Source organism: Sturnira hondurensis, unplaced genomic scaffold (assembly GCF_014824575.4).
Source record: "Sturnira hondurensis isolate 20B ecotype Veracruz unplaced genomic scaffold, ASM1482457v3 Scaffold0005279, whole genome shotgun sequence".
NCBI lineage: Eukaryota > Metazoa > Chordata > Mammalia > Chiroptera > Phyllostomidae > Sturnira > Sturnira hondurensis.
In genome coordinates this window covers 8,188,623-8,214,856 of record NW_028077910.1, presented here as the reverse complement: position 1 = coordinate 8,214,856, position 26,234 = coordinate 8,188,623, and positions in this window count along the sequence as shown.

Genomic DNA, 26,234 nt, shown 5'->3' with positions numbered 1-26,234 from the left:
GCCTGTCCCTGTGGGAATTGAAAGTTGAGCTGTGGTAGTGGACTCAAGGCAGAGCAGCCTGGTGGGCCAGTCCAGAGGCCCCTCCCCAGCCAACCAGGACTGCCCTAACCACCCTGAGGTAGTTGCCCACTTGTACTTTACAGTCCCTGGTTTGTGAGACTTCAACAGGCGTCATCAACACCCTGGATGGTTGGATAGCATTCCACCTAAAAAAAATGAAAAATTACATCGTAGAGATGTGAAAGCAGAAAAGCAAGTGAGTGCTTCTGCTTTAGCCATCACATCTGAAAATAAGTCTTTAGCAGTCAAAAAAACTGTGTTCCACAGAGTTCTTAAATATCACCCACTGTGGGGCTCACGGGATGGCTTAGCAGCAGGACACAGAATCCTTGGATAGGCAATAGAGACGACGCTGACCCCAATGATGAGTAAATGCAGCAGTGGCATCAATGATGAGCAAGTGCAGTGGTCACATCCAGACTTCTGGCTAACTGTGAGAAGAAATTCACCCTGCACTGGCCTTCACGCCCTTTGGTAAAGAGATTTCTTGAACTAAGGATCTCCTGACTCTTACTACAATCTCTCCCCATCCCCTTTCTTTCCTCTGCCATGAACACCACTCTCTTTCTACTCCCAGGCCTTTTGTTTGTGTATGCTTTTAAACTACATGTTAGAAATTTTAAAAAATAAATAAATTTGATCTTTTAAAAAGGCCAAAGGGAACCAAATAGAGCAAAGCTATTCAAACAACAAATGGACGGGAAGGTTGAGATGAAGGAAAAGAGGAGGGAGGGGCTGTGGGTGGGGTGGAGGATTAGACAAACAGGGTGCTTCCTTCACGACCAGTTCGCTGGGCCTTTGGGTGAGTCACCTAACTTTAATCCCATCTGAAAAAGGAGATGTGAGAACACTTCCTTAAAGAAATTCTATGTGCTGAGATACGGTAATATTTAAATCCCTCCGAAAGGTGTTCCTATAAAAGTTCTAAATATTGTTTTTATCTCTCAGCTTGCTTAGTCTTCACATTTCAGGAATCATGGAGACATACCTGGCTGACATTAAAACAAGGTGAGTGCTATTACGTTGAAAAACTTGGCTTTTTTTTTTTAGTAGAGCTAATCAGTTGCATGGCAAGTATGAGATTATTCAACTTAATTAAAGTAAATGGTCAGATTCCAATTCCACTGACATTCATGAAGTGCCTAGCATATGTTGGGTTCTGTCTTTAGGCACTAATGAAAACTAATGAGCATAGGGTAATAGAAACTAAATGAATAGAGGGCTCTGGCAAGAATTAAGGCAACTATAGAAAATAAACGAATGAGCCTTTGCTGGTATAGCTCAGTAGATTGACTGCAGAACTGTGAACCAAAGAGTTGCCAGTTCAATTCCCACTCAGGGCACATGCCTGGTTTGCAAGCCAGGTCCCCAGTAGGGGGTACATGAGAGGCAACCACACATTGATGTTTCTCTCCTTCTCTTTCTCCTTCCCTTCCCCTCTCTCTAAAAATAAATAAGTATTTTTTAAAATTTGTTTTAAAAAGAAAGAAAATAAAGGAATGAAAATTAATGAGCCTGGAGTTAGTTGTTGTAGATTAAGACTCTGAAACTAGTCCTGAGCTTTTTCTGGCTGGTAGGGCTACATAATCTCAATGATTTGCTCTTTAATCCATCCATCCAACAAAACATTGATTGGCTATGCCCACTGAGAAGAAGAGAAAGTCCCTTTCCTCAGGAAGCACACATTCCCATGTAAGAAGACAAAAATAAACAAGTGGAAAAAAAAAGAAAGAAGCAACTAGATAGTATTAGAGAATAGTAAGTGCTGTGAAGGAAATAAAGTAGCTGAAGGAGAGCCCCTCAGGGGATCCCTTAGGTAAGGTGGCCCAAGAAAACTGAGCTGGGTTGGTGACATGGTGGGTCAGCTGAGACCCAAAGGGCCAATGAGAAGTCAGTAGTGTGATGAGGCAGGAGGAGTCTTTCAAGAGGAGGGAACAACCACTGAAAGGCTTGAGACAGAGCCAAGGAGAAAGTCGTTAGGCATAGAAAAGGACCTGCAGAGAGGAGAGTGGTGGGGATTGAGGTCAGAGGAACGGGACAACCCAGACCACGTCAGACTTCTGATGTCACAGAGGGGATCTGGATGTTGACCAGGCTGCACTGAAAAGTCACTGGAGAATCCAGGCAGGAGAGAGCAATGCTCTTATTTATGCTCATTTTTGAAAGAAAAGTTAGGCTACTGGGAGGAATGGCTTATAGGAGAGCAAGAATAAAAGGAAGGAGATGAGTTACAATGCTGTATAACTCAATTTATAAACTTCTACAAGTTAATTTGAGAAACTTGCATAAACTTATGTAAGTTGGGTAAGTCAGATGAACAAAGATGGCACCAGGGACCAGAGGTATCATGTGACATTGAGCAAGACTGGACCTTTTTGTGGTACATCTAGAAATAGTGGGCAGTGTTCCTTGGATATATTATCATATTTTCTCACCAAGTGACAGTTAGAATTAATGCACAAAACAAATGAGCCATGGCCGTACACTAGAAAAATACATCCACTTTGAGTTCAATTCATCATGAGCCTCTTCTCCAACTTAGAACATTGTACCAGAACTTGGAATGTGGCTTATACTTACTCTGCCGTCACTCCACGCACTACAGTCCCTTAGATTCTCAATCTCCCCGACCATTGCAAGAAAAGAAGAGGAAGGTAGGGTCAGTAAATTGCTCATGTTAACATGGAAAATCAGAGGTAGAACTGCTAGCAGAACACAGGTACCATGCCTGGACGTCAATAAGGCTGTAATCAGAACCACATTGCTTTGTAGCAGGAAATCTGGGCTTCTAAGAACTGCGAAGTGGAGACTTACCAACTGAGCTAATCATGCAAAGAAAATGTCAAACTGCAATAACAGATTTTCATATTCCTGTCTGCCTAAAGAGCAGAGGTTGGGGCCCCTGCCCAGCATAGATCACAAAGCACACAATTATTCAGGCTCCACGTTTCAGTAAGAAGTTTTGCTTAAATGTGCCAGATATTGTTAAAAATACAAAGAACCCTGTTCATAAACACCATGCTTTCTACTGATCCAAAAGCACATGTTTATTTGTGTGCTCACTGGCCTGCATATTTTAAGAATCATGTAAATAATAAAAGTCAAACTACTTTATTTGGGAAGAGTGAAATTGATGGCCTGATAATCAGACACATTTGTGGGTGGTTGTGTCTCTGCATAGGCTATTGATGAGATATAGTGACTGCGTACTTGTGAGAGAATTTACACAAACATACTGCAAAATTTCCACCTTCCTTTATGGGAAAGACAGAATTTTCTCTTCTTTGCTTCATGAACACAATTAACAAATAGAAATTTTTAAAAAAAAACTATAATGACTACTCATTAGCTATGCCTCCAAGTAAAAAGAAATACAACAGTTTAAGACCAATCAGACCTGGAGTGGAAAACGTTTCAAACCATCGAATATAGAATTTTTGAATGGTTTCTTAGGTGTTAACATTGGGGGGAAACGTAAGCAAGTCTACTTCTGAGACCGAGATGATTGTCGTTCGCATCCGAACCCTCACCAGAAAGAAAAGTAAAGTTGATAAAGTCTTCCACCTCACTGAATAAAGTGCCCAATCATAACTAGTTTTCAGAATATGCAGATGTTTCCTTGAAATGCTGTAACACTTGTTTTATACCAATAAATGTCTCTTTTTCAAGCCAAATGTTCAACTGAATAACCCCTTTTTGTATACCCTTGCTTTTCTGTCTGGAAGGATTTGCAACCTCCGACCACGTCTCACTACAGATGCCTGAGTCCAAGCCAGAGTTATCACCAATTGTTAACCAACTTTTTAAAAAGTGCCAATAGAAATACCAACATGAATTGTGTCTATTTATACATGTATTTTATAGTCTATTGTTACATACTTATTTTTCTCAGATCAAGCCAGAGATAAGTTGAAATTACCATATAAACTACTCAAAAACATTTTCTGATTTTTTGGCAAAGCGTGGTTGGTCCTTTTCTTATCTTTGCATCTATATTAGACTTCTCACTTTGGGGCCCAAGTGCAGACATCCCTGGTCTGATGACAGGACACTTTCCCTCAGAGCCTTCGTGAGACCTCCCCACCGCTCACGAGGTAGCTGCCGTACTGGGTGATGAAAACTGCTTGCTCTTCCTGACCTATGCACAAATGGAAGTGACTTATTTCACATAAGTGAAACACAAAATAACTTTAGCTCTCATTCACATCACACTTAATAAACTGCCAAAGAGAAAGCTGAGAGAATGTCCAGGACTGGAAAATGTGGAGGTCGGAGAACTTGGACGTGGTAAAAATTTTTAAAGAAGAGAAATAAATGTAGCTCATTTGCGTAGTGCATATATTATCTAAATAAGCTAATCATCAATGCAGAGTAAGACAATAACAAGATAGTCACAGTGGAAATGCGCAGTGCTCAATCAAGTCAGGCTCAAATCCACATGCCCCCAACCAATGGTGTTTCTACTGACAAGTCATGTGGTACATTACAGCTTTTGTCTACGCACTGCGACTTTCAGGGGAATGGGGGGTAGTTACATTGTCTTCACTTAATTTCACAGGAGAGCTGATGAATGGATGTCACAGACCAGAAGAAATGTTTGTCTTTGGTTTGAATGAACTGCACAGAGGGTCTTTTGGGGCATCAGAACTAATGATAAGAAAAAGCAGGAAGCAATAACTTTGATAGTTAAAAGGAAAATAAAATTGCAATTTCAGGTTTGCATTTGAAGAATTAGGACTCAATTATGGCTTATTTGCAATCTTATGAGTGAACACAGATCCAGGTTAAAACAAGGCTAATATTTGAGCATTAGTAACATGAATTATGAAATCTGTCTAAATCTATTCAAAATATACTATCTATATGTTTATGGTTTTAAAAGGGACAAATATATACTCTACTAGGAATAGAGACTGACTTATAATTTGGACATTTTTATTGAGTTATATAGTTATCTCTTTCTTGAACGTTAAAGATAAGCAATGTTTCTTTTTCCCCAGTGAACTATAAGTTCAACATCACTATCACTCAAGGAAAATATTTAGCATAAATAATCTTAAAACATTAATACAAAGTTATTTTAAGAGTATAAGATTTAATCTCTGATGTTACTGAGTTATTTTTATAAAACATTTAAATTATTTTGAGATATTATTTTATTTTGAGATATTACGGTAATTTAGATTCATCTAATACCTAAATCCACTGATAAATATATTTATAAGTATTATCTTTCTATCAGTCCAGAGAACTGGAACAACAATTCCTGCCAGGAAGAGGGGGTTGGAGTAAAACCGATTTAAATAAATTGAAGATGTGTAATTGGACTTTTATAATGATCAGTTGTGTCCTTTCCAAATGAGATTGTGAAGAGGAGCTCGTTTTACCTGAATGCTGATCCCAAAACGGTTTTGATTGCTTTCCATGCTTCCTAGTACTGAATTCACACTTTTAACCCGAGATTACGAAAGCTAAGTGATTCGCTTCTACATCATTGTTCAGTTTTAGAAGGGTCACTGATTTGCCCGGATGATGAGCGGTTTTGCACTATCGTCAAGCAAACGGCCCTTTTCCTAAACCTATGTCAGGATAAAGAGCATTTGTGAAATAAAGGGAAACAATAAGAAGCAATACCTTGTCTTATTTTTGTATTATTTTATGAGAGGGAGAGTTTCTGGCCTGAGACTCAAGGTTTGGCTTGACTTTTTAAAATCTAGAACCATATATTACAGAGTGGTCTCCGTAAGCAGAATGGTGTTTCTTACCACTGAGTCATACTGCTTGCAAGAACTAGAAAGGATTCTTTTTATTTGCTGTTTGTGTTTTTTAAGTCTTCTAAATTTTCTTTTCCGAACCAATGGAAGCACACAAATGTTGCATTGTAAGTGAGCACAATGGTGTGAGCTAACCTGAAATAATATGACTGTTGTTGACTATGACTCTTTTTTAAAAACATTTTTCCCCAGCAGTTGCTTCTAACTTCAGTTTTGAAACATTATTTCCATGCACATCCATGAATTATTTAGAATTCTTTAGTTTGTAACTCTCCTCTACTCCTGTTGGTTGAAACGGGGGTTTTGGTCCCGAGAAAGATAAAGCATATACAAGACTGAGTTCCCCAGGAGTCCCACTTTTACTTTCCAAACTGATTTATGTGTTCAGTAAAGTGAATAGTTGAGTAGTTTTAATATAAACCCATGTAAAAAGACAGTTTGGGTAAGCATCTATAAATATAATGGAAAACAGTAAAGAATAAGCTTGCATTACAAAAATCCTGTATAGAAACATGTCTCCAGCTTTTATCTAATTAAGTCATCAAGGATAATCCGGCTCCCTCAAAATTTTCCCCACCAATATTTTTCAAGTTAAAGTTTTACTTTGGTATCTTTTTAAAAATATCAAAACACCTGGTTTAGAAAAGTGCTCTTTATTGATATAAGGAATAATCTCAATTTTTTTCCAGCAAAGAAAAGGCATCAAAACTTCACTTCCTATCCAAAGGAAAAATAAAAAACTTAACTGTCAGATATTTCCAACAAAGACAACCACGCAGAGTCTGTGTTGTAGCCCAGCTGCTCCTGTACCCGGGGAAAGGCAGCACCATCTGGGTGGAGAGGCAGCGAGAGACGTGGGGTGGAGTCGGTCTTTCCAAATCAAACCCACCTTTCCCTGGTTTTCATTTTTGCCGTTTCTCCTGCGCCCTCTTTTTTCTTACTCTTTTCTTCCCCTAACCTTTTCCATGTCCCACGGAAGTTTTGGCCTCCTCACTACTCAACTCAGATGGAGCATTTAGGACCAACCGGATTTTTCCATTGGGTTTGAATTTTCATCCACAAGATTTGCCTCCTGCAGACACAACACTGGTTTTCAAACTAGGAGCTGGCCGCGTTCAGCTGTGGGGTGCAATGGCAACGTCACAGATGCCAGGTGCTGTGATGGAGGCTTAAAGTATCTAGTGCAAAAAGTAACAAGTAGAACTCTTTCTCCATCAACTTTCCTACGTTAAAAGGACCAATTTAAAAAAATAACTCAGGTTTCTAGGAGAATCTCAAACACGAAGGCACGCACGAATCCTGAGGGGAAAGCATCTCAGTCGAGACACATTTTTACAATTTGCTTGTATTTCAAACCTTTGATCATTTTACTATGTTTGAGGGATTAAAATTTTCTTTTCTGATGCTTCTTGCATTCTTCAATAAATATTGTTTATAAAATCTGTAAACAAATCTGACTATGTAAAATTACCATCTAAGAATAGAGCTTAAAATAATCATTTTCAAAAGTATTTAAATACAATGTAAGATTGTAGAATTGCAGATTTTTAGTGAAAAACACGTTTTAGAAATTTGTCCTGATAATCCAGGAATGAAAAAGATATTCTTGATACATTTTAATAACATACCAATTTCTCAATGACAAATTAATATGTAATAATATAAAATATTGTAGGAACTATTAAAAAATAAAATATGCAGATTTTATTTTTAAATTTCTATCCAATTTTAATTTGTATTAAACTTTTTAAGTCAACAAATTTTGAGGAATTTCATATGAAACTCTAGAGTTTTTATGTAAATATGAATTCTTTAAAAGGAATCAGATTTCCAAATGGTTTTTTAAATTGTTTTAGAAATGTTTAAATTGTTTAATAATGCAGTGTTGTCAATCATATTTAAAAATCAAATTGAAATTTGTTAAACTAAAAAGAAGTCTTAGATATTTTAGTAAGTTATTATGTAAAACTATTTGTTAATATTTTTTAACAAAAATATTTTGTCAACTCCTTCCAGCACAAACGAAAATAATATAATATTCTTAGGTAATGTTGACTGGTAGCCTCTCCTGGTTCTGCTGGGCCGGGACACACAGGAAGCAGGAGATGCATTTTTCTAAACTAGCTCTAAGTCTTTTTCAGTCGCTGGAGCGTGTATGGCTCTCAATTGTTTGTTTGTTTGTTTTTTTCTGAGACAGGATATAGTAATAACTTCCTACAGCTTTAACTCATTTGAAAAATACGCTTCTTTGAAAAGCCTTAATGACAAAAGATAAAACAAAGAGTCATTGACACAATTATAGCGAATAATTTAAAGCTATATATGGTTTTTGCAAGGAAGTTTTGCTTTTCCCCCCAAATGTCTTTACAAATGAGCGAAAATACATAATAAACAAAATATATCTCCCAGTAAAGATTATATATTAAATAGAAAGTTAATTCAAGGTGAAATATCCTCTACCTCTTCTAAGTTATTTGGAAATACTTTCTAATGTCAAAGAATAGTTCATTTATTTATGTTTATATGATGTTTAAAAATGATAATGCACTATTAGCCAAGGTATTATTTAAGTAAATTTATATGACTTGTGACTAACACTGTGTGCTTTTATTTTTAAAGGAAAAAATAGTTATGTTCATTGTCGGGATGTATTTATAGAGCATTTTTATTGTTAAGTTATGTTTTTAGAGCTTAAGGAACATTTGAGAACAATAATAAGCAGTGTGTAATGGTATTGTTAGTGAAGTCCTTTCTATTGAATTTTCAAGATGTTGTAAAATGAGATTATGTGAGTAGCACCTCTGGACACTTTTTCCCATCATTGTGTTGGTATCAATCGCTGACTTCCACCATTTCTCCGGGTATTAAATAGAAATGCTGTTTCCCACTGCCTTGATTGGACAGTTTAGAATACATGACAGAACTGATAACCCTACTGAGATTAAGCATTGTAACCTTATGAAAGCTAAATGGACCCTTCACAGCTCCAGAGAGTGTCTGAAAGACAGACCTGAGAAGGTATAAGTCTTACTTTCATTTCTTCTTTTCACCAAGCACTTCTGCCCCTAAGCAAATCAGACTCAGAAAGACAGTGAAAATCCTCAGGCTTTTTTAGCTTCAGCCACAGTCAGGCAGCCATTCCCCTGGCAGAGGCCACCTTTGCCAAGATGCGGACACTAATGCTTCTAGGCAGAGAGTAGGGCTCATGATCACTCTCTGGGCACGGACATGTTGCCAGCACACACCGGATCAGTTTGCAATTGGCAGGGCTCCGTGTGGCTGGAAACTGAACCATGTATGAAAAAGAGGTATCTATTCCTGGCTCTGCCCTTGGCGTCATCTATAACTATGGAAAAAGTTTTCTCACATTTGCTTCTCAGTTTCCCATATACGCAAAAAGAAAATGAAATTTAACGCTCAATCATTGACTCTTCTCTGTAAGAGTTGTGGGAATCAGGTATCAAAATGTTACCTAATCTGATATATTAAGGGTAGTATACCACCTGGTGAGGCCTGTCTTCAGAGGCTGATATATCTACAGTTAATCATGGGCATTTAATAGATTTTTGCTCCATTTTTATCATCTTTAGTTCTTGTGGTCAACCACCCATGATTAGAAGTACAGAAATTGCGTGCTTCCTATTCTCCACTCCCTGGACTAATCGTAAGAAGGCTGCTCTCAATGTAACTCTGGCAGGCGCCTTGTCAGTAGAGACCTGCTGTGACTGAATTAGCTTTTACATCTTTTCATCTTTCATTGACTGTCCTCACTCCTACTTATCTCTCTTCCAAATCCATCCAATCCACCCAGTGTTCTCATTAACTTAAAAGCTTGGTTCCCACCCAACTTCTATGAATTGCCACACGGGATCTGACACAGAAATTCTCTTTTCTCTCTTAAAATGCATCATGTTTTATGTTTCATTTTGATCGGGAGATATCTCCTGACCCACCAAAAAGACAATAAGGTGAGGTCTGAGTAGCTCATGACAATATCATTCTGTTGTACCAGAATTTTTAATTTTACCAATTGATAGGGTCTTAATCCAAAGGAATTACTTTTAATGTTTTTTTTTTCTGGAAACATATTTACAAGAAAAAATAAAGGCTCAAGTACAGAGATTCTCTGGAAATAGATTTAGTTAACTGTGAAGTTAAAATAGATAGTGATATCTTTATATTACCCTGAGCTTGTCAAATGATATATGACGTGTTTCATTTCACTCTGGGCCTCTTCTTCTAAAAGGATTGGCCAATCATAAAGTATCCAGGTGAGTATGACTGAATAAGGGAAAGGTAACAAAATCAAATTACATTAGGAAACATTGCGGTAATTATGGGTATTTTGTGCAGGGAAGAGAAGAACTGGAAAGGATGCAACCCTGCGGTCTTCAATGGACAGTGATAGAGTAGAACCAGACTTACTCAGCATGGTCCCCAAGGACCACAAGTGTCCGGAAGAAAGCTACAGCTCAATGTACAGAACAACGCCGTGCCCACTGGATCTGTTAAAAATGAGAATGTTCTTCTTAATGAGAGTGCCTGGGACAGGCATCAGATGGTTGCAATGAGCAAAATCTTACTCTACTATAATTTATTAAAATATTACTAAAGGAAAGAAGAATAAGGAGACAGTTCCAGAACTCAGCTGCAGGCAGTGTGGTCAGGCTTCCTAGGACCCAAAATAGTGTCAGGAACCTCCTCTCCCTGCCTCTTTCTCTAAGGAACCACGCGGTCTCTTTTCTATCTTTATCTCTTTAAATCTGCTACATTCTTCCCTCTGAAGAATGGACTGACCCTTGGAAATTTCTGATTTCCCCACCTCCATAATTTCAATTTGCATGTTGGTCTGGCTTGCCGTAGCAGCGACTCTAGTACTGTCTTCATGTTCCCTTTGCATTTCAGGCCCCAAAGGCCCCTCTCTGCCAATCCTGTCCTGCACCTGCTTCCAACAGGATTTTGTTGGTTCTTCTAGAGTCCAGTTTCCCAACTGACCCCATGTTTTGTGCAAAGTGGTAGGTTCTACTAATTACCAATGTAGTCAAGACCCTTAGTCAAGTGCAGAAACAGGGAGAAGATTCTTTTAGAAGGGAGTACAGGGGAGACAAATACTAGTATCTGAAAAACAGGATAGTGAGCTTTCTCCTGCTGGAAGTGGGGTAAATACTGAAAAACCACCCCCAGCAATTTTTCAGGAATATATGCAATGGAAAAATTACCTATAAAATCCTTCTAACTTTTAGATTTTGATCTTTTAAATTTCAACATAAGTAGCAGATTGTAGGGGGACATTTTTGCAAGTTCTCAGCTCATACCAAGTAGGTTACTGACTTCACTCCCATTAATCTAGCCTAGTGTCTCCCATCTCAGTATATGCACCCATCATTCAGCTATTACATCATTCTTCACCTTACCCTTTTTTCACTTCCCAAATACAATCAATCAACAGAACCTGGTGCTTCTATCTTCTAAATAACCCTTTGTTCCATAGACCTTTTCATTATACTATTAATGCCAGCCTGGTCCAAATTACCATTGTTTCACATCTAAAGTATTTCAAATGTATCCTAAGTTGTTTCCCAACACCACCCTAAGTTCATTTTCCACACTGCAGCTAGAGCAATTTTTCCAGCTAATTGTGATCACCTTGACCCTGTTCAGAACAAGGTTTATCAGGTTCTAAGTTCAGACTCGCATACCCTTTGAGAAGCTACACAGTCCGGGTCTTGTCAGTCTCTCCACCCTCAACATATACCACTTGGTTCTTGGTTCTTAGAGCCCCAGCCATACAGTTCACTTTCAACAACAGAAATACACAAAGTTTTCTATCTCCTCAAGGCCTTTGAACTTGCTACTTTGTATATCAAGAACACTTTGTTTTACTACCCTTGGGCTAGGTAACTTCAACTCAATTTTCACATTTCAAGTTAAGTAATCTGACTTCAGGTAGGCCACCCCTGTTGAATGTTTGCTCTGATAGCACATTACTCTTCCAGTTTGCAACATTCAACTCCATCGAATTCACTTGTTCAATGTCAGCCTCTCCTACCAAAGTGAGATATAGTAGTATAGTAGTATAGTATGGTATCGGTGAGATACTATACTACCAAATGAGGTATATTACCAAAGTATAATATCAATGAGAATACCTGCTAATGCCTTCAAGGCAAGGACAGCGCTTAAAATAAATTACAACTCAATACATATTGGTGGAGGAAATGGCTTGATGGTAAGCCTGGATCTATTACTAGGCATTCTGAAGATGCAAATTTCTAATAACATTTTACATTTTCAGAAATGATTAAAACATTGCACTTCTTAAAACCTATACAAGTGTGATTAAAGAAAGTGAAATGCTGAAACTTTATACAGTCAGAACATTTTTTAAAAACTTAAGTTATCTCTTCACTGAAAAGAAAAGCAATAAGAACTATATGTGGATTATGTTTGGTATCACTAAACATTATATAAAGATATCTCATACAAGCTGGAAAATAACATATTTTAATTCTTCTAAGAAATATCTTCTAAGAAAATAACATATTTTAAATCTTCTAAGGCATGTATTAAGTATCTAATACATGCCTCAAATTATTCCAGATATTTTAGATATAGGGTGAAAAAATAGAAAGCAAAACGTGCCCTCATAAACTTGATAGTCTGGTACCGTATAACATGGCTAATCAAATATACAAAAATAGAGAAAAATAGGGAAAAATGAAAACACTGAAGTGTTCATGCATTCTTGGCCAAGCTTAAATTTTTCTGAGTTCACTTATACTTTAATAGTATTTTTTGTTCCTATTATTAATCACCTAGGGACTTCCTGGATGTTGCATAGATACGCAAAGATAAGATTATGGACAGATGCAGAAACACAGGGAGATAAAACCTCTTTGTCGATTTGCCATTACAGAGATTTATGTCTAACTAGAATTTGACTTTGAGTAACTTAAACATCTCAAAGCAACAGAAATACTAAGATTTTCATGTATCACACACAAAATAATTCAACCAAAGAAGCTTACAAGGAATAAGTACATTTGGTGACTTTACCCTCTTCCTGTTTTCTGACAGGAAATTTAAAATTTAAAATTTAAAATTCTGACGGCGTTTAAATTAAGGACACTTACAAGGCTGTGTAATGGAGCGATCACAGAGAGATCAAGGTGCCTAACATTCTCCAGAACAGATTGCTCAGGGGAGTACGTGGGAACCTAGATGCCAAGAGCTGAAAAGGAACCATGGAAAATGGGGTGATATGATATCCCTTTTAAATCCCTTTTGTTTTGAGTCCAAGGGATTCTATGTTGGTGCAAGCTGAACAATAGACTTTGTAAAAACAAAGTTCAAGGCACAATAGGTGCTCCAAAATGGATGTCAATGCAAGAGGAAATCGGGCCCTTTAGAAAATAGAATGTTGCCTTTTGTCTTAAAATTCCAGCCAAATTTAACTCAGAAAAGATAATTTGGAAACTAAAAGAGTACACAGCTTCTTTTATTGGTTCAGTCAAGACCCAAAATATTTCTAACAAAGGCCATTAATGCAATATCTGATAGCACTAAGTTGTCAGTCATTCATCCATTCATTCATTTGACAAATATGCATTGGATGTCCACTGTATATCCGGCACAGTTTTAGGCACTGAGGATAAACAATGGAATAAAAACAAACCCTGACCTTACGCAGAATATAATCTAGTGTGAAAGATAAACATACTCATAGAGCAGGTAAATGCATGTGAAATAAAAGGTCGGGTTCCAAGTGTTATGAAAGAAAACACAACAGCGTGAGGAGGTAGAGAGAATGCTAGGAGGTGCTATTTAGGATGATGTGGGCAAATATGGCTTTTCTGTTAAGGTGACATTTCTGTTGTGTGAGCCAGGAGAAGCATTTTCAGAGAGGAGTAAGGAGGGGCAGCTGAGGTTCAGGTCACGAGAGCACTACAGACATGATGAGATATTCTATTTGGCTAAGACAAGAGTAATAGGAAGTGGTAGAAAGCCATCAAAATCTGTAGAGAAAGAATGAAAGGAGGAGACCAGTTCAAGTTGCTGACAAATTTCTGGGCTGGTGCTTGAAAGACAGAATTATGGTGCTTGAAAGAAGCTTTTCAAGTAGAGAAGGTGGATTCGAACACGTGATGGTTGATACAGATGAAGTAGAGGTTTTCGTTTTTTCTTTGTCTCTTTCATGGTGGTAGCAGAGGTAAATTTTGAGATGATGACAGATATCTGTCAGAACATATATCTGCCCCATAGAGAATTTTCATACAATTCAATTTCATGATTTAAAAAAAGTTTTTTTTGTCAATCATCCCCAGCCTGAAGCTTGATATAGTAACTCAACTAGCTATCCTATAGCTATGTTAGGACAAGGTTGTCAACTGTGCTTTAATTTACCAAACTTATTTTTAAACTCCATTTTTGACTATTCTAAAGATTATATGCTCCGAAGTATTCTTTTAAAATCTAGGTGTTACATGCTTACAGATTTTTCCATAATGGATCACTTTAATGATTAAATTTTACCCTTTTGGTAAAAAACAGATCAATGCATTCCAAGGGATTAGAGAGGAGCTGGTCCCAGAGGGGCGTGAGGGAGTTTTGAGGAAATGTTCTACGTCTTGATTATGGTGGTGACTGTGCATTGGTCAAATTTGGGATGCATTTTACTGAATGTAAATTATCCTTCTGAAACGTGACTTCAAAGACTATAAAAAAGAAAAGGCAAGAAAGAGATGATGATGAATATCTATCTATCTATCTATCTATCTATCTATCTATCTATCTAATTTTTATCTATCTATCCAGGCTCAAAAACAGAATTTTGGTGTAGATCACTGCCTACTAATTGGCAATGATGATCCCATCAAGGATGACAAGGAGATTACCAGTGATCCCTGACTGGTAGTAGTGGTAGCATCATTAAAATGTTTGCTGGTAGTGTGCTTGGATAGGATGTTGTAATAGGCAGCCTATAAGACGGTCTCCACTGATCAATGTCTCATGATATTCGTGGCCTTGTGTAGTTCTCCCTCACATTGAATCAGGGTGTCCCCCATGTCTAACAAATACTGCCAAAATGATGGTGTGTGACTTCTATGGCTGCGTTAGTAGTGCACTGAAGCTTTTGCCTTTATATCCCACATTACTTTCAGGGGAAGCCAGCTGCCATGTCATAAGGACTCTCAAACAGCTTTTTGAGAGCTCTCGACAGAGAGCCTGCAGCCTCACCCAACAGCTAGCAGTAATCTGCCAGCCATGCGGAAGCAAATATTGCAGCTCCAGTCAAACCTTTGTATAAGTGTACACCTGGCTGACATGTGACTGAACCTCATGACAGACCAGAACCAGAGACCACCCAGGGAAACCATTCCCAAATTCCCAAGGAAATTATGAAAGTCAATATATGTTTATAGCTGTTTTATACCACTAAATATAGGGAGTAATTTGTTATGTAGTAATACTGTGCTGGTCAAAAAGTTTGTTTAGTTTTTTCCATATGATGGCTCTAGTAGTGCTTAGTTGTCCTTAACTTCATTTGAAAAGATTTTGTTAGATTGTACTGTGGTATTGCGACAACTATCTTATCAGCATGCATTACAGAGACTTACCAAAATCAGTGAATTTTTGTGTGGCCCCTTTAATACTGAAGGTGGAAGAAAAGATGCAACATTTTTAGCTTATTAAGCTTTATTATTTCAAGAAAGATAAAAATACAACTGAAATGCAAAAAAAAAAATTGTGCCATGTGTGGAGAAGGTGCTATGATCAGATGTGTCAAAAGTAGTTTGCAAACTTTCTTGATACTATTGATGTTTTGGCCACATAATTATTTGCTATATTGGAAGATATTTAGCAGCACCCCTGGCCTCTAACCACTAGGAGCCAATAGCGGAAGAGAGGCGACATACTGAAAATGTCCAAATCAATAAAGCTATTGGCAAAAATGAAAAGAGTGTCTTTTATTTTACAGAAAAAAACACAACAGGCTCTTTGGCCAACCCAATAGATAACTAACACAGATACTGATGAAGGAGGATATATTAAGAGGTGCAATATAGCAGATGTTCGAGAAATACTAGGGAAATAGTAATTACGAGGGCTATCAAATTTTATGGCTATTGATAGGGGGAATGGATGCATTGAAGAAAGGAAATACAAGGCTTGCCAGGATTACTTACCACTTAAAGACTATGTGTGAAAATCATTGGTTTTCCTTGGCAACATATAAAGAGATTGTCAGCTCCTGCAGTCAGAAGGCAGAAAAGTGAGAATCTGTTCTAGGGCTTAATTATAAGAGTAACAAAGCTCCAAAAGAGATTATTTCTCAAGCATGGCAGGTCTCCAATGCCAGGGTCAAGACCCTTGGTGAGAAGCCATGGGATGTTAAGACTTGGGATGAGGATATCAAGGCTGATGCATTGAAACGTCTTGAATCTACTCATTCTCCTCCCCATCCAAGGCTAACACTTCTCTTTTATCCTTCATATGAAAATGATGAAAAGATCTCTACCTTGTAGAAAAACCCCCATGCCTCCCCAGGATCTACCGCCTGTTATGTCTTCTAAGCCAACAACTGAAGTTGAGCCTAAACATAGTCCAGCTAGGAAGGGGCTGGGATCTATTAGGGGAGGAAAGAGTCTATAGTTCAAAGGCATAGCCAGACCTAATCATCATGTACCCATAGGTCACAGGAAAGTAAGTACAAGGCTAGATCTGGAGGATGGTGGATTAAGGAGGATAGAACATAAAGTTGGATAAGGTAGAGTTTATTACCCTACCATTATACAGGATTTAACATCCTGGCAAATAACCTCAGAAGATGAAGCTAATACACTGCTAAGATGGCTTTTGTTGATAGTGATGACCCATACTAAGTGAGATGAGGTACATTTGCCAGGCTATTGCAGCGACAAGACAGAAACAATAAAAAAATGCTGGGAGAAATGGGCATGCTACAATACATACATCTCATATGAATAGATAGCCTACCATATGGCTATTCTGTGGCAAGGTCAGAAGACATTATTTCCCATGGTAATAAAGAATGTGTAGGTCACAGGGCAGCCAGCATTGCTGAGAAGCTCAGTAGTGGCTGTCCTCTTTAGGTCATGCTGGTGATGGGAGATACATCTAGAAAATCATTCTCTCAGATAACAATGGAGATGATGGGAGCAAGGTGGGAACAAGTATTATAACAAGCACCAAGGTCAGTGAGGCAACTACTGAAAGTACATCTTACAGTTATTGAAATATTTGTTGTTTAGCTTTTCCAAGTGAACAGTATAGATGCAGGTCTGGAAACTGGGAAAAGTGTGGATCCTGAAGGATGACAATTAACTATTAAAAACTCAATCAAGTATTTATAGTTGCTATGCCATATATGCTACCGATAAAGGCTCAATGTACATCGAATATGGCCATTGATCTGGTAAATGCATTCTTTTCTAATTTTATCAGAAACAATTCACATTCACTTGAAACAGACAATTGTATATATGTATAATTTTGTCTTCATGGCTATGTTAACTCTATACCCTATCAAGGGATCATCCAAAGGACCAGGACCATATGGATATTCTGTAGAAAACCACATTGGTCCAACATATTGATGATGTCATGTTAATTAGACAGAATGATCAAGAAATGGCAAGTATGTTGGAGCTCTCATTAAGACACATGCATTGTAAAGGATTGGAGATAAACCCAATAAAGATTCAGATATCTGCCATATTAGTGAAGATCTTTGAGATTCGGTGATCTGGAACATGTTGGAACTTTCCATCCAGTGTAGAAGACAAATTGTTGTATCTCACACTTCTCACCACTAAGAAGGAAGCAAAATGTATAGTACACCTCTTTGGGTTATGGAGGTAGCATATTCTACATTTAGGGATACTGTTCTGATTCAAATACTGGAACACACAAAAAGTCAACAGCTCTGAGTAAACCCAGAGCAAGAAATGTTTGGGTAGAAAGTACGAGTTATGATGCAAGTGGCTCTGCTCCTTCAGTCACGTGACACAGCAGACCTTGTGGTATGAGACGCATCTACAGAGAGCAGGGATGTCGTGTGGATTTTATGGCAAACCCAAGGGGGAATACCACAGCATGGATCCTTGGGATTCTGAAGCAAAGCCATGCCATTGGTAAATGAGGCTTATGTTCCTCTTAGATACTAGCTTCTGGAGCTTGCGACTAAGATTTAGTGGATAGCTGGCCATCATATATCTAGTGACAATGTGGCCAAAATGAGCTATCAAAAACTGACTCTTTCAGACTCACCACGCCATAAACTTGGGTGGAACCAGCAGAACTCTGTTATTAGATGAAAGTGGTACATCCAGGGTTGTAATGAGCATGACCAGAGGGCACAAGAAGACTACATAAGCAGGTGGCTCAGAACTCTGTGGCATTCAACCCTGTTGTACAAGCATCTCTTCCTCAGCTCACACCTCTGGTCACATGGTGAGAAGGGGGAAACCCCTTATAACATGATGAGAGAAGAAAGAAGATGTTGAGGTAGGTCTCTGGATAGATTGGCCCAAAATGTTTGTGTAGACCAAAAAATTAATTACAATTGCACTACTGCCTCACTAATGGGTACTACAGAAAAAGATCAGTGATGGGAAATTCTCCTAATAAGAGTTTCAGACAATAAAGTTGATTGATCATCTTGGTCACCAGGTCACCCACTTTATATGTAGAAATAAGGTAGAATGCATATAGTCTTATAACTGATTTGATTGGTTACTCTGAAACCTGATGGAGAAAGATTGGCAGGTCAGGGACAGAAAGGTTTAAAGGGATATGGATGGGTTAACATGAGCAATCATGGAAACTAAAGATCTTTGAATTACATAATGTTACTCACAAGAGAACACCTGCCAGAGAAGAAGCCTGAAACAACAAAATAGAAAGAATGACTCAGTCAGTTAACACTGCCCTTCCTACCATTGGCAGCCCCAGGTTCTTGCATAATACATAGGTACGTGGATGGCACAGTGTGATAAGAGAAATGAAAGTCTGCCTCAGACCAAAAGCACAGGCTCCCCCTCACTGACACTGATCTGCTGCTGCCAAACGTCCAGACTTCCATCAGGGGAGACACTGCATTCTCCATATGGTACTGTATTTCAAGGAGAATAATTTTGGTATAAAGTTGGTAACATTGGAGACCTCTTAACTTGAAAAAGGAAGTAATTCATCTTGAATGGAAAACACATATACTCTAAATATGGATTTGCCTTTCTAGCTTGAGAGCCTCAGCCAGCACCATTAGCTGGGGGGTACAGAGTTTCATCACCAACATGGGATCCTTTGTACCCTTACATTGAACTAAGGGGCGCTCTACAGCAAAGGAAGTATGGCACTGGATACATTACCACAGGATCCATTGGTCATAGCGCTTACTGCACCACGTAGTTGGTCAGATAGAATGATGGGAGAGTGGAGTTAAGGGGTCAGCTTGGAGATGACACACTATGAGGATGGGGCACTATCTTCCATGGTAGTATATGACCTAAATCAATGATCATTATATGGTGTTCACATGAAATACCTGAGTCTAAAATTCAAGCAGTAGAAAATAGGAGTGGTCCCACTACCATGACTCCCAGTGAAATGTGGAGTGGACTTTGTACTTTCTGTACCTGCAGCTTTGCAGGCCCTGACTCCTGGAAGTAATTGCTTTCACCAGGGAATATTAAACTTTAAGTTGCAAATGCTGCCTAGTTGCTTTGGGCTCGTCATGTCATGAGACCAGCAGAAAGAGATGTCTTCTCTGGCAGAGAGAATCAGCCCTGATCGTTAGGAAGGGGGAGAGTGGCAGTCACACAAAAGGGAAAGGAAGAATATGTTTGGTGTTCATGTGATCCACTGAGGTGTCTCTTGATACTTCCTTGCCAATTTGATGGGAAATGGGGGAGTCTAGCATTATTGACTGCAGAAGATATGCTAACCATAGGCCTCTAAAAGATGACCTCTAAGAGATGAGAGTCCAATTCACCCCCATGAGGTAAATCACCTAGACTGGCCTGTGTACTAAAATAGGTGGTAGAGATGGGAGATAATAAATGTCAGTTGTATGCCTTAAGACCAGGTACAACAATAGCAGCTATAGCTCATTTTGCTAATGTTTTTCTCTTAAGCTTTTCCAGGAAATTATGTCCATCAGAATCATGAAGGAGGTACTTTCAGAAAGCAGATTTGAGCAATGTCAAACATGAGCTCTTCAGATGCTGTGGTGTACTATGAGTATGTTCTTACTTCAGTACTAATCATTTAGTCATTCTGCTACTGGAAATTAGCCTCTGATGAAAGCAGCCACCTTACCCCAGTCAAGGTTCCCTTCCCAGGACCCACCCTTATCCAGTGACTGGTTGAGGCTGGGTATAAAGGACCAGCTGCCTTGCCATAAGTTGGGACAATTCTAAGGGCCATTTCAGCTCCAAAGTTCTTCACAAAATGGGCAAAAATTTGTGTTGTAACTGCATCAGAGTTCAATTTATCTCTCCCTCCAGTTCTGCCCTCTTCACTCCTCAAGGTATTGATTCCAAAAACACTCCCCAGTAAAGTTCCTGCATATAAACCTCCATTCCAGTGGCTCTTTCTTGGAGATCCCAACCTACACTACAGGAGTAAGGTTATCGTTAGTATTATTCAACACTAAGGATATATTTATTTTATTTTATTTCACCAAAATAAAGTATACAGTTAATATTAAAGCAAACCCATTACAGTTGAGAAAACTGGGACTTAGCAAAGTTAAATATCTTACCCAGTATCACACAGTCTATATGTGGTAGAGTCAGTATATAAACCAGTTCAGCAAACTTTGCAAGCCTGTGCAAAACTTTATGAATGGCTGAGTATCACTGTGAGAAGCAATAGCATGAACACAGATACAGATAAGTGATTTTCAACCAGTGTTCTCTAAGAATTTTTAAAACATTTAGTCAGGAGCACTGACCTGTTTTCCTTTAGATTATCAAATTTAAAAAATGACAACAGCCAACACAATAGCCACCTGATATGAATGAATCAAAATTATACCTATTTTTGTCAGATCAGCAAAAATATATATATTTTTGGCATGCTGCAGAATTTTAGTAATTAGTTTATGTGCCACCAGATGAAGAAATTGAAAATTGCTGATATAGATAGATGATAGATACATTTGGACATGCAAGCACACACACTCACATAGGCAGATGACGACTTACATGCTGGTGTACTCCATGAGAGGTAGTAGCGAATGGGGGCTATTATGTGGACTCGCAGAGAGGTAGAGGGAGACAAGTGGAAAAGGCAGAAGAGTTCACACTGAGCTAGGCCAAGACCACTACAGCAGATGTGGACTTACCCCAAAGTTGGACGAGCTCTGTAGAATTCTCAAAGATACTCTCATTCTCCACAACAAAACAAAGACAATATGGCTTCTCGACAAGGGGAAAGTTGATGGAAAATTTACACTTGCACCCTGATTCTGTTATGTCTTTGCTAGGTACCAGAATAAGCAGGGGGTGAAGGAAGAAGTTTATGGCAACAGCATAGAAAGAAATCCAAACCCCCTCCCCAAGGCTTATGGGGTAAAGGTGCCAGTTGTGGAATGCTGCACTCCTACCCTCCTGTGTTTATTCAGCCCTGGGGCTGGGGTTTGCCTTGGAGTTGTAACCTTTATAAGGGGTTTGCTTAATGACAGAATTATTCAGCTGCATACCTCACCCCAATTAGAAAAAGGCTGTTTAGATTCTAATTGGCCTTGACACAAGTCTGCTTAAAGAGATTCCCCAAGAATTATAGAGCTACTTTCAGAGTTTGACTTGGCCGGGAATAAGAAATGTAACACGGTTTTTTGAATTTTCTGCACTTACCATGAAACGACCAAGCCACAGGTATCAAACATGCTTTGTTTTTGTGTTATAATCACATTACAAATTGAACATTTCCACATGTGAAAGTTGGCAAATCTAACATGAATGATTATGAAGATTGTAATTACATATATCAGGTATATATGGGCTACATATTTTCACTCACACGAAATTGTATTTTCTTGAGTCCCTAGACACCCATGTGTAGTGTGTTTATAGGATGTAAAACCATCATCCTATATATAAACCAAAAATGTATATTTTTAAACAGTTATTGCCAGGTCAGGTGATAAGTCGACATAATATTTGGAAGGTGCAAATACCAGGAAGGGATAGAGATTCCCAAGTTAACCATGAGGAAATGACTAACAATAATAGGTTGAAATCAAGAAGAATATAATTTGGACTAAATGTCAGGAGGAGAAAAAATAAGCTTCCTGGCTGCAATAACTGTTAGGCTATGAAATAATTCCCAAGGGAAGCGGAGATCTCTTCCTTACCTGGACTTTGGAAATGAAGCATGCATTCTTGGAGGCCCTTATAACAAGCCTTTTACTTTTGGAGAGGAAGGGGATCCTTTCCATTTCCATTTTCTGTGACTTGATATTAAGAAAAAAAATATCAAAAATAATCATGCACTTAATTACCCATTACATGTTCAGCAAACCACCATCGAGTGAGACCCTGCATTTACCTTGTAGAGAACATTAGGTCTCCTGTTCCTTCACAGCCAAGAAAAACCACACAGTTATGCATTTTGTACCAACCCACAATTCTTCTACTCCAAACTCAGCATGGGCCTGATGACCATTTAGTGGTCTTTTACTGACCTCTGAGCACATCTCCTGCCACTATAACAGAGATTTTCCCAAGAGAAGAAATAGTATTCGTCAGGGTTTCTCTCATCTCCTGTCAACCCCAGCTGCTTTATCTCAACAGAGACTGGTTCCTAGTCCACAGAGAAAATGAAAGCATAAAGTATAAGCACTATTAAACTCCCTCTCCAACTACAAATTAATCTGTATTCATAATTTTCCTTCCTTCCTGCGAGGCAGAGAGCTTCTTCCTGTCCCCATGTGTGCTACATCCTGACCCTTATCTCCCTTATCTCCTGAGGTTAATCTCTTCCTTCAAGCATGTAATATGCTTTTGCTCATCAGTTTTTTTTGGGGGGGAGCTGCAGGGGTCACGTCTCAAGTCAGCTCTCTAAAAAGTAGACTGTGTTGTTGGTGGGCACAACCCAAGGACCAAAGGGTGGCCACAGGGTAGATGTTAGCAGGGAAAGAGGTGTGGATGGACTATAGGCCAGGTGGCCACACATATGTATACATGTGGTGTTCCTCGCAGTGAGGAAATTTCAGGGGTGAGAAGAACACAGAGGCGACTCCTGTAGTCCATAGGTAGCTGGAGTGACCTCTCCCAGCCTCTATATTTCAGAGCAGAACTGTGAGGAATTCAAGAGTTCACAAGTCAAGCTTGACCTTCCAGATAGTTCTATAGATTTATTTATCAAGTTAAAAAGGGTTAAACATAGTTAACACTCTGTTACATTGGTTCTCAGCTTTTAGGTATTAAACATAGGTATGCTTTCCATCCTGCTAAGACAGAGGGTGACGGATCTCAAGCTGGCTTCCTATATACACCATTCTTTTGCAACACTTATTGCTGAAATCATCAGTGATCCTTCTGCAGTCCTTTCCATTTGACAGTATTAGCCAGTTTCTCTTCTCTCAATATCCTACACTATCTCCCAATTTTCCTCCTTCCTCTCTGTCCTTCCTTCCTTGTTTCTCCTGGGAGCCTCATCTTCCATCAGTCATCTAAATGGTAATATTTTCCAGAATTCTGTCATTGGGCTTATTTTTTTCTCATTCTACATTCTCCTCAGTCATTGTAGATTTTTACTTCCAACTCTATAATTTACATCAATGGATCTCAGCCTAGACTCACTATCTTATATCCAGACAACTCTTTCTATTGAGCAATACCATCCAAAGACCTCACCTGAAACTTCGACTCAAAATGACCAAAAATTAACTAATAGTTCAATGTCCACTCTCCTACACGCATTTCTTCTATTGCATTCTGTATGTCTACAAATGGCACTACCATCTACCAAGTTCCCCAAACAAAAACCTGGAAGTTATTCTTGAGTATTCTTTCCTATACGTTTCATATCTAACTAATCCTTCACCAACTATAATTGATTGACATTACTCGTTAAATCCCAACTGACTGCTGATACCTCCTCTCCCTTATTCCATAGTTTTCAGGATACATTTAGTTTTTAGAACATACTCACCATTTCTCTCAAAGATTATTATAACATTTCCTAACTCATTGTTTACCATGCTGTGAGATGAAACCCATTAGTGGCTATGAAATCACTATAGTAGGTCATAAGCATAACTTTTTTAAAAAATAAAACAAAGAGAATAGAATGGAGAAAAATAGAAAATATCAGAGTGCATGGGCTAAAGGTAAATTTTGTTTATTTAAACTATTTATTTTTATGTATGTATATACACATTCATATGTCCAGATTTATAGATTATATGTATTAGCTTATATGAATTCTGATACCAATACCAATTTGTGTGTTTTGGGGTGGGGCTCGATTTGTCCAAAAATTCTTCAGCACCAGCCAGTATATGATTCAGTTCAATTCTGACACTATCTACCCAGCGATAGCATCAGATCCTACGTATTAAGAGCTCAGTCCTATAAAACTCTCCTCTTGCCCCTACTTCTGACACCAATTACAAGTCCAGGTTGTTACCTGTGCTTCTGACCAACTGGCTATAAATCAGATATTCCAATTACTTTCTTCTCAGGTTTGACTAGTTAGTTATAGTGGCTCACAGAACTCAGAAACATTTTACCTACTAGGTCATAGGTTCATTAGAAAAGGATGTAACTCAAGAACACCCAGACAGAAGAGGTGCATAGGGCAAAGAACGGGGAGGGGCTGGTAGTCTCCATGCCCTCCCTAGCTCTCCACTCTAGCTGGATTTCCAGGTATTCACCAACCTGGAAGGTCTCTGAAGCCCATCTCTTGGAGTTTTTATGGAGGTTTTGTTTAGGGCAAGAGCAGAGCAGCCTTTTTAAACATCTTTGACAACCCAATATGCAGTCATTGTCAGCCAAAACAGTTCTGTCGCGTGCTATGCCAAGACTGAAGTAGAGGGGTGCAACCAGAATGCCTCTGGAATGCCCCAAACTGCAAGCCTGGGCATTTGGAAGGCTCCATCTGGACATCGATATGTGTGGGCTCCACACCCCATGTGGGTATAAGGACTCAGAGCTCCAACTACCCAGCGCTCCAGCTTGGCTCTGCCACAGATCACCTCAGTGTTGTCTAGTAATCAGAATTCTGAAACTTGGTAACAACTAAATAATGAGCAAATTAAAGTCAAACATATAGATAATGTTTCAATAGTTTTCCAAAGCGGTCATACCGATTAATGCTCCCACCAGCAATGTATGAGAGCTACCATTGCTCCACATCTTACCAACAGGTGATATTTTCAGTCTTTTTAATTTTTGTAAGTCTGGTGTGTGCAAAGATGTGTCTCCTTATGGCTATCTTTAATTGGTATTCTTTGATTTTTGATGCAGTCGAATATTTAAACATCTATTGTGAAGTGTTTAAGTCTCTTGCCTATATTTATATTAAGATTGTCTTTCTCTTAATGACTAATATGAATCCATTATATATTTATTAGTATAAGTTCATTATATTTTATGAATAAAAAATGTTCTAACCAATTCTCCTTTTGGTGGGACCTTTTGCATCCCATATAAGGAAATTTCTTTGCATTTAAAATCATAAGGATATCCTAACTGTATGTTATGTCAAAGTTTTTGTTGTTCAGCTTTTACTTTTAGATATACAATTCAGCTGGAACTAATATTATTTTTCAGTATGGTACAAGATAGTGTCAAATTCTCCCTAAATTAATTTGTGAATTATATGAGTCCAAGTCGAAAAAACCAAACAAATGAAACTTTCTGAAATTACATACCCTGATTCTAAAATCTCTTTTAAAAAATAAATGAGAAAGAACAGCCAGCAAATTCTGACGAAGTTAAACAATTTCATGGGATTGACTCATTAATTGTGTAACAATTCCTGGGTGGGGAGGAGCAACATTAATCCTATAGTTTATGTAAAAAATAATGGTCCTGAAAATGGTCCTGAGCTATTTATAACTTATATTACTGTACAGAAAAGCTTTGATCCTACCATAAAACATATTAAAAACACACATTGATTAAAATAATGTGTTATTAGCCCTTCATTGGGTAGGTTGATTAATGCAAAAGGTGAAAGTCTTTAAAATAGACCAAAATTTGTATAGAAATCTAGTATAAGATCAATTTTATTAAATAATGTTGGGAAAACTAAATAGAATCTCTATCTTAGACCTCACAACAAAACAAATTTTAGATGAAACAAAATATAATTTTAAAATAATCAGAGTGGAGAACTTCTATTTATTTCTATTTGAGCAAACCA